Consider the following 8,728-nt stretch of genomic DNA (forward strand, 5'->3'; position numbering starts at 1 on the left):
GGTTTTTAATTTTACACTTTCCCCCCCACCCTCCCCTTCTCTCCCCCTTCCCCTTTCCCCCCCACAGAAGGCAATCTGATAATCCTTACATTGTTTTAGGAAGCACATTTAGGAGTTACTCATAGTACCTGGAAGTCCTGTTATGGATGCTCTCCTTGGTGTACTTTTTCTCTGGACTCCTTGAGGTGCTATGAATCTGCTTTGCTGCAGCCTATGTAATCTGTTCTCAGTTCCTGCTGGAAGTTGATACCATCCCAGAGGATGATGCTAAAATACTAATGGGAAAATAGGAGATCCCAAATCCTCTAGACTTTTGAATCTCATAAGTTCCTCCTCTGGTCAAGATGGGGCAGGGGCAGGGAAGGTGACCTGGGTCAACACTAAAGCTGAGGCACTTCTCCTCCTCCCCAGTCTGTTCCTGTCCAGGAACTTTGCTGGGACGCTTGTTCATGATTCTTACTCTCATCTTTTAGGCAACTAGAGTGTACCGAGTTTCTTCAACCAATCTAAACATGCTTCCTTTGCAATGTCACTCTAGTTGATCAGGGAGACTGCCCTGCAACTAGTCTAATGTCTTTAATGAATTTATTGACTTCTTCCTCACTTCTCTTCTTAAAGTATCATTTACTTAAACAGGGATGATTTGATTGACTCAGGTGACTCCCTCACTCATATACTTTCTCCTCTCCTCCCTACCCCATTCAAATATTTTTCTCAGTAAATCTACCAGTGTATGTTTGGCAAAATCTATAGTTCCAAATTCTGGATGGGTCTTTAATGACTCCAAGTCATGCTCTGACTACTCCTCATTGATTGCTCTCTTTTTAAATTTTTGTGGTCACTTTATTTTGAACACATAGCACATTGATTTTGAGCAGATTTTAGTTAATTTTTAAAAAAAATGTAGATGTCCTGTTTAAGACTCAGCATAGTGTAATGGATAAGGAGCCAGCCTTAGAGTTCAAGTCAAGAAGATGGATTCAAGGATCATTTAATTTCATATACAACTCTTTAAGACAAGGGTACTCAATTTTATTCTATATCAAGGACCCTTTGAGCAATCTGTAGGATCCTAACCCTTCACAAAATGAGGTTTTTAAATGAATAAAATCGAATGCATGAGAACATGAAAGTATTATCAAAATATTAAAAAAATACAAGGTCATAGATCCTGGGTGAAGGAGCCCTGTTCTAAGATTAGAAATTAAATATTAGCTCCAAATCTTCATTGGTAGGGGGCATTTCCATGCTAGGAATTCCTTAAATTGATGAAATCATAGTTTTTGTCTCAACCTTTCTAAACATGTTTTCTCAGTTCTACAATGAAGGGACTCTAAGGTCCTTTTCAGTTCTCATACTGTGAACTGTATAAAGTCTCTCTCTCTCTCTCTCTCTCTCTCTCTCCCTCCTCTCTCTCTCATCTCTCATCTATTACATCTATCATCTATTATCTATATCTTCTCTCTCATTTTGTCTCTATCTCTCTGACTCTCTCTCCCCTCCCCAGATGGTCAACTCTTTTCTTTAAAGGAAGACACTCTTAAAATTAAAACACTGCAAACCCTTTCCACTTCTCTTCGACATGCTGCAGTTAGTAGGGGTTTAATAACTATTGTGCACACATCTTATGTAAACATCATTTCTTATTTCTATCTGTATCATGCCAGGATCCTCACAGTGTATTGCAGCTACTTAATATATGTTGAATGGAGCAAGTAACTAGATTTCTCTGCTTGTTCTTTCATCCTTCAGGTTTCTCTGCTTGAACTTGTCAGCTGCCACATTTATCTCAGGATGTTGGTGGATTGTCAGCTGAGGTTGTGACACTTGTCTAGAAGCTTGCTTACCGGAGGATGAGGGGATGATATAGAGGGTGCCTTCTGGTGCTGATGTTTTAGACCAGTGTCTGCTGGTCATGGCATGGGGAGAAACAAGTTCATTACCTTTGTTTTTGGTGTCTAACTAAAGGTCAACAGAAAACATCTGTTCCATCACAATTTTCACTCAGGATCAAAAGTTCATGTTGTTACCATGGTGATCAACCAACTCTTAATAATATATAACATTTACAATTTTGCTTTTGCAAAAGTTGTCATTCTGGGAGTTGAATGCTATCCCCTTTTTTACACATGAGGAAACTGAGGCAGATAGCAGTGTGGATTATTTATCATTATTGGAACCTTACTTTATATGCTTTTAGGGGGTGTAGGATGTGTTCGAGTTAGACTAGTACTGCCCAGTCTGGTGTGCCCTCGTCAGAGAGGGTGATGTACTCTATGAGTAAAACAGAAAACAGAACTGAAGCAGATGCATAGGTTTATATATAGTAGACACCCAGATGGTCACATGGACTATTTGTGCCCGACCTGTGGTAGTGCATTTCATTGATCTTATCATCCATAGTCAGACACACTGTAACTTGCAACATAGTGATGTCATTTTGTTCCTCTGTAATTGAGAACAAGAATCAAACCAAGCAACTATATGCTTCAAGACTGCACCTAGAATGTCATCCTGATCTCAGTAACTCTCTAGAATGCTGAAGATGCTAACAAGAAATTTTGAGTTCTCCCAGATCCTTTATCTATACTCAGATCCAGTTTTGCTTCCCCACATCTTGTTTTAGATCTACCCAAACTTGTTTTGGCTTCCACGTGTGACTTGTGTGCAGAAACCTTTGTCAAAATCCTATGAAATGCAAACCTTCTAGAACCCGAGGAGGCAGAGGAGCCATCTCTTCTGACTCAATATTCTACCTAAAGTCTTTTCTCTATCAAATGACCTAGTTTCTAAATGGTTTCAGATTTTGGGGTTTGTCCTCTTGAACAACAGAGGTTAAGTGCATACCTAGTTCCACTTTCAAGTTTAAGAATGTCTGTATCATACAGTGTACTCATTACTTCCAGGTTTGGTAATAAAGTTTGTCCTTTATTCTCAAAGAGGACCATGACATCAGGGAGGTGATGCCATGACAAGCACATGAATTGGATTTGGGTGAGGAGGAGCTGTGCTAAGTCATCAGCCTCACTTTTTCCTCCAGACATCTGGGTCCAGTGATCAGATATGACTCCGGATGACAGGAGAGGGCCCTGGATGTGAGGCAATTAAGGTTAAGTGACTTGCCCAAGTCAAAAAATAATAGACATTGATAAAAATAATCAAATAAACAAACAAAATAGGGAACAAAGGAGCAAACCTTTGGCCTTTTAAGAAAACAAAACCAAAGAATTAACAATTAAATGACAAGAAAAACATTTTTTCTCTATCCTCTTTCAGGCCTGACCAAAATTCCCCCACTTTTGGCCCAACTTTTTTTCTAGCTTTTTTCTAGCTTTCTTTTCTTTTTTAAGAAATTTAGGTATATTTGCATTCACCACTAGTTTTCTAAATTCCTTTAATTCATGTGGCAGAGCAGATTTAGCACTGAACTTGTATTTAAGAAGTCCCGAATCCACATTCAACCTCAAACACTAGCTAGCCATGTGACCCTGGATAAGTCACAACCTTTTTGTCACAGTTTCCTCATCTATAAAATAAGGATAATAGTACTCACCCCATTGGGTTAGGAGGATTAAATGAGATAATTGTGAAGTGCTTGATATGTAGAATATAAACACCAGCTATTATATTTCTGAATTTTAAACCACCAAAATATTGTTTACATTGATAGCACATAATAGGTACTATATTTATTGTTCACTCATCTCCAGCTCTTCCTGACTTTATTTAGGATTTTCTTAGCAAAAATACTAGTGATTTGATGCTTCTCCAGTTCATTTTACAGATGAGAACACTGAAACAAACAGGGTTAAGTGACTTGTCCAGGCTCAGAGTTAGTAAAAGTCTGAGATCAGATTTGAACTCAGAAAGGTGAGTCTCCCTGACTCCAGTGCCAATATTTTGAACCATCTAGCTGTTTACTATTTTTCTATCATTAATCCAAACATATTAATAAAGTTCCTCAGTCATATTTATTGCATTAATTGTAAGTCATTTTGTTTTTATTTTTAAACATAAAATTGTCTGTTGCCAGTTGAAAAGGCAACTAGACCAGATCCAGATCCCCAACGTGGGATCCTTGTGAAAGGCCTGTCTTCCCATCCCCGCTGCCTATCCCTCCACCTAAGTTGGGAAGAAGACTGGGAGGGATTCCAGGCATGCCAGAGATGGTTGCCGGTCTCAGAGTTGAGTCAGGAGGTTGGTGGCAATGCTGCAGGAGAAGTCCCTCCCATCCGGCTCCACGCTGAAAGCATCGCACTACCATGGAGAACCTGCCAAGGGAAAAACCAACAACAGGATGGTGGGTGAGGGAGGGGCGAGGCAGGGAGCCTACCCCAGAGTGTGAGCACAGGCAAGGAGCCCTCCCGGGGGGGGAACAGGGGCCCGTTTACCTCCTCTGCTGCCAGCTTTCTGGAGGAGCGCGATAGTCCTTCAAGAGCTCGGGGGCTGCCCCAAAGCTGGGAGGCGCCCCTAATCTTCCACCTTCTGTGCCGCCAGGTCCTCTCCACTTGGGAAGCCGTTGACGCTGACGTGGGTCACGAGCTGTTCCTTCGGCCTTCCAGACTCTGGACCTGTTTCACAAAGCTGGGGTGGGCACGAGGCTTCTGATGGCGCGGGCCCTCTTCCCTGCTCTCCACCATCCTCCTTCTCTTCCTCCATCTCCTCTCTCCTCCTCAGTTTCTCTTAGTCCCTCTCACGTGGTCTCCTCCTCACACCCCTGCTTTCCCTCCCCCTCCTCCCTCTCCTTCCTCTCCCCCTTTCCATCTTTCCCTTCTTCCTTTCTTTCCCCTCTTAACTTTCTCCTCCTTTCTCATCCTCTTCCTCCTTTCCCCTTCTCCGTGTCTCTATAGCCTCCTCATCCTCCCCAGTTTCTCTTCCCCCTTTCCTGTCTTCCCTTCCCTTCTTTCTTTTCTTCTCTCTGCTTCCCCTCTTCCTTCTCAAACCATCTTTTTAAATCTTTCCTTCTTTTATCTTTGTCTTTCACATAGCCTCTTCCTTCTTATTGATCCTCCTCCTCCTCCTCCTCCTCCTCCTCCTCCTCCTCCTCCTCCTCCTCCTCCTCCTCCTCCTCCCTCCTGTACAGGTGCTTGTGTGCCTATTTTTTTTGTACAACAACAAATACCATTTGATTCAAAGAGTATACACAATTTTGTGACTTTGTGTGTAGTTTATTTATTTATTTTTTTAGGGTTTTTTTGCAAGGCAATGGGGTTAAGTGACTTACCCAAGGCCACACAGCTAGGTAATTATTAAGTGTCTGATGTGGGATTTGAACTCAGGTACTCCTGACTCCAGGGCCAGTGCTCTATCTACTGCTCCACCTAGTCACTCCTGTGTGTAGTTTATTTTTTTTATAAAATTAAAACCTTTCCTATTATTTGAAATAACATTTTGAAATAAAAATTTTCCTTCTATGATACTGCAGATACAGAAATGTGAGCTATTATTTAGCATTCTAACATTTATGTGGTCAAGAACTCTTCTATCAATAGTTGTGAGAAGTATTTTTGCCCTCTCCTGTTATTTGTTTATAACATAACCATTTGAAACTTCTTGTGGTATGTAAGGTTCTACTTTCTAAGTGTCCTCCTTGAAAAATCTATTTGAACTCTAATTCATGTTTCATGATAAGTTATTTCTTATCTTGCTTGTAATTACTTAACCTAGCAATGTGTAGGATCTTCTCCTCTTAATATAGCATTGGATTTTAACTGTGGTATTTATAGGTGTGTTACATATTTGGTTTTTTCTTGTGAGTATGCTTTGATTTATTTTGCTAGTTGTATTCCGAAATTATGGGAAATTTTCTTTGAAAACTTCAAGATATATAATTTTTAGTTTCTTCTCCATCTTCTCCTCCTCCTTTTTCTTCTTCTCTTTCTCCTCCTTTTTCTCCTTCATTCTTCTAGTTCTCCTTGTTTTCCTCCTCTTTCTTCTTCCATCTATAATAGATTTATAGTAAACTTTTTACTGTTACAGCTTATTTTGTACTTGGTCCTGTCTTTTCCATAAAGTCACTAATCATCATTTAAAAAAAATTGACAAAGATGATGCCCTATCAAACTGTTCTTTTTCTTATTGTTTTTGTTCTTTACAGGGCAGTGGGGTTAAGTGACTTGCCCAAGGTTACACAGCTAGGAAATTATAGTGTCTGAGGTCAGATTTGAACTCAGGTCCTCCTGATTCCAAGGTTGGTGCTCTAACCACTGTGCAACCTAGCTTCCCCTGCATATGTGATTTTGTATATTTTCTCTAAACTTTCATTTGTCCTGTTGAATTATTATTTATTATTCTTGATTAATTTCTTTGAATATGTAAGTTATCCACCAGAAAGCATCTTTTGGAATAGCGAGCAATTTTTTTTTGTCTCTGTTCAATTTGCTTTTAAAAAAATCCCAATTTTCATATGTGGGTTTTTCAAATTTAGTCTTCAGATTTCTTTTCCCATCAGTGTATTATTTTTTATTTTTATTATATGAGTTTGTGTGTGTGTGTGTGTGTGTGTGTGTGTGTGTGTGTGTGTGTGTATGAGGAATCTGACTCTCTTCAGTCTTTTCATTCCATTTTTGTATAAGAATAGATTTTTCAAAATCATACCTTTTTTTCTTAAGGGATTTAAACTCCTTTCAAATAATTTGAAATGTAATATATATACAAAATGGGGAATTTCTCTACTCCAAATAAAAGTACTCATATTGGGCAATTCAAACTTTGAGGACTTGACTGATGATTTAGGAAGGCATAGAAAAGCATCAGGTCTAGTCTTTGTTTTTTTGTTTGGTAAAAGGTCTTGTTTATTCTGGTTATTCAATTGAATAAAAGTTCAGTTAGTTGCATGGTGTAGTATAAAAAACCCTGAACTTGGAGTCAGGAGAAACTGTATTTGAATTCTACCTCTGACTCCTTTTAGTTGTGTAATTAAAATCTCAGTCTCCTCATCTATAAAATGGGAATAATTGTAATCATAGTATTATGGTGTGTGTAGTGGAGATCAAATTTAAATGATGTCTCTAAAGTGATTTGCATATCATAATGAACTATTTAAATGCCAATTAAAAAAATTCAGACCTGGGATTTTATTGCTTTAGGGAATCCCTGATGAGGAAACTCTCTGTTCCATGGTTGGATGTCTTAGAGAATTTTTCTAGAGCATTAGGTGGTTGAGTGACTTTTTCAAGGTCACATTGTCAATATGTGTCAAAGATGGGCCTTGAATTTAATTCTTCCAAACTTCAAGGTCAGTTCTTTACTGTACCACACTGCTTCATTGTCAGATGAGTATTATTTATACAGAGTTCATTATTTGTAAAGCTTTATGCTTGGTGGATGCAAAGATAAATGAGAGTGGATCCCTACCCTCAAGAAGGTTATATACTTGATTTACTTCTCAAATATTTATGGTGGGACCGAATGAAAGACTAATATATGACTATTCTATGCAGAGTTACATGAATGTGTTAGTTATCAAAACTTTTGCATGTGTCAGGTGAAATCTGAAATGACAGAAGAAACAAAGGCTCCAGTTTCTGGGCATATTGATTTATTAATTGGTGCTTTTATTTATTTATTAATTGGTAACAAAATGAAATTATACCTCCTCAGCTTGGCATCACTGGACCCCTAATATGGGGAAGACAGATTTTTATACCTTAAGAAAGCAATTGACAGGATATAAACCAAAATATAAGATTAGGTAATCTAATTTCTAATTGGAAGAAAGATTAGATGCTTTCTGAATTGGGAGAAAGCGAATAGTTGCAATTCCCTGAAATCAGAAAGAGAGGTTCTTACTCTTCCCAAGTGTCTGTATTAATCAAAGGAATAAAAAAACAAAACTGACTGACCAGTATGGGACAATTTTTCAGATAAGACATATGGGTTGCTTGAGATGGATAATTGTGTCAATCTTTGGATCTGGCAATTTCTGGTCAGCATAACATACTATGTCCTCAGTTAAGGGTCTCTAAGTAACATGTAGAGGCAGTCCAGTTTCTCTGACATGCAGGAGTAAGTTTAAACAATGCAATAAAGTTTAATTCCTATCATTCAATAAACTTTTTTCATAAGACAGAAATTGGATTAGAACCATAATTGAGTAGAAAGGGAATTTAATTCGTTCCAAAATTGACTCACAAGATGCAGTCATTGTGGTTCACCCAATTCCTACAATTCCCACATGGAGGAGGATGGTGGAAGATTATGAGTAGTTATCTCCTCATTAAACAATAAGAAGTTGACAATATGGAAAGAAATCTATAGAAAACGATGCCACGCAGAGGGTATAAAGGGTTAAAAGTGGAAGGAAAACAACAACAAAAAAAGGAAAGGTTCTGTAAAAGATTTCTGTAACAAATAGTGTTCTCCCTTAGTGATAGTAGTGTTACCATATTTGGACTCCAATTCACAGACTTATCTGGGTTGGATGAGAATGTAGAAATGGGGTTAACGAAAACAGAGATACGAAGAGAATCAGGACTAGATGAAATCCCCTTCACATGCCTTTTATGTGCAGAGCAGGTTTGCAATAAAGATGGCATAATTTTGTGGATGATGAAGAATCAGTTCTCTGAAATATCCTTACAGAATCTTAGAGCTGATTTTTAGCAAGAAAGGTAGCTAAAAATCTCTATCAATATTTTTAAAATCTATATACCTACTCTTCCATCTCTATGTTTCTGAGTACAATTTATATGCTTATTGAAGGCATCCACAATGATGATATAAAGGG

At 38.4% G+C, this 8,728-nt stretch overlaps 1 long non-coding RNA gene across 1 annotated transcript; it reads right to left on the reverse strand.

Moving 5' to 3' along the window:
• Positions 1–3,952: 3,952 nt before the first annotated feature.
• Positions 3,953–4,667, reverse strand: LOC141511686 (uncharacterized). The gene is made up of 2 exons (XR_012475367.1): positions 4,392–4,667; positions 3,953–4,271 (listed from the first exon to the last, which is right to left on the reverse strand). It is a non-coding gene; the product is annotated as an uncharacterized LOC141511686 (long non-coding RNA).
• Positions 4,668–8,728: the final 4,061 nt, after the last annotated feature.

The sequence above is a fragment of the Macrotis lagotis genome, chromosome 2 (assembly GCF_037893015.1).
Source record: "Macrotis lagotis isolate mMagLag1 chromosome 2, bilby.v1.9.chrom.fasta, whole genome shotgun sequence".
NCBI lineage: Eukaryota > Metazoa > Chordata > Mammalia > Peramelemorphia > Peramelidae > Macrotis > Macrotis lagotis.